At 34.0% G+C, this 1,316-nt stretch overlaps 1 pseudogene; it reads left to right on the top strand.

Annotated features, from left to right (window-relative positions):
- The window catches only part of LOC126632441 (disease resistance protein RUN1-like), a 30,179-nt pseudogene extending 29,972 nt beyond the window's left edge, over positions 1-207 (top strand).
- The last annotated feature ends 1,109 nt before the right edge of the window (positions 208-1,316 follow it).

Genomic DNA, 1,316 nt, shown 5'->3' with positions numbered 1-1,316 from the left:
AATGAAGTCATTTGGCAAGGACATTTATCAAACAAGGAGCTCAGTTTGGAAAGGGGAGACTCCATTGAAGTTTATATTGTGATGGGATCTGGTTTCAGGGTGAAGAAAACGGGGGTACATCTCGTATGGGATCCCGAGTTGATCAACGAAAATGTGATTGAGTTTGAGTCTATCCCATATGCTTATTTTCGTAGTGATGTGGAGTATGAAGCAGGACCGAGCCATGTCTCATGAGATGAGAATCGACCACCGAGGAGTACAGATGAACAATTGGAGCAGGGAAACAAAGATGAAGCTATGCGGATAGAGAGGAGCTTTATACTTCCAAGTTGGAGAACAGTTGGCACTACCACTTAATTTTATTTTTTATTTTACAGCTGATTTTCTGAGCTAACGAAAGACTTGGATTCGTACAGCCGACATTGCTTAATGTGATAAGACTTTGTTGTTATTGTTGTAGTAGTATTTTACAGCTGATTTTCTCATCTACAAAACAATTTGCTTTCCACAATCAGTGGTGGGGTTTGTAGGAAATCTTTGGTGATGCAATAGAGAGAGTCCAAAGTTTATTTGGCTGCATCCACCAACTTGAAAGGGAATAAGTCATAGTGTGGCTTCATGTTTTAAACTTATGGGTGGGTGAACATTGATTTGGTCATAACCAAGTTTAGGATCATGTTTGATGCTTAGTATTAGGATAAGTTTTTTTTTCGCCTCTAAGTAAAAGTTTTTCAGTTTTACTTTCGTAAATAGCGAGATTGATGCTAAATTATTATGTCAAACGAAATTATCATTCATAGACTTTCAGTTTGATTCTAAACTAAATTATGGATTTATAGTGGGTGAGATTATAACGTGGGTGGGGAAATAAAACAATGGGGTGGGTCTATTAACACGCAATATTTATTATTAAATGACTCATGTATCTTAACATGAAATGACTATTTAACCCTAAGAAATAAAAAAAAAAAATTGAATACACCCCACACAAAAATTATTTACTAATATGAAAATTTTCCTCTGTTTGTACGTTCTCACATAGATGTTTAAACCATAACCCTAAAATCTTAAAAACCCCTAATTCATAGAAACCCCCAAATTGATAGAAACCTAAACCCTAAAAAAAAAAATGTAAGAACTGAACCCATTATAATTTTGAAAAAAAATATGAAAAAATCAACAAGAGTTCTTGGCAGCTTTCTTTTAAATTTTTTACAGTAAAAAGAATTGAACCCATTATAATTTTCAAAAAGAAAAATGTCACCATGTCCTGTCATTCTTTTTTGGGTCAAAATTTTGTGGGATTGACTCTAAAT

Source organism: Malus sylvestris, chromosome 8, assembly GCF_916048215.2.
Source record: "Malus sylvestris chromosome 8, drMalSylv7.2, whole genome shotgun sequence".
Taxonomy (NCBI): Eukaryota; Viridiplantae; Streptophyta; class Magnoliopsida; order Rosales; family Rosaceae; genus Malus; species Malus sylvestris.
Note: the sequence above shows the minus strand (reverse complement) of the source record. Positions and strands in the feature narration are given on the sequence as shown.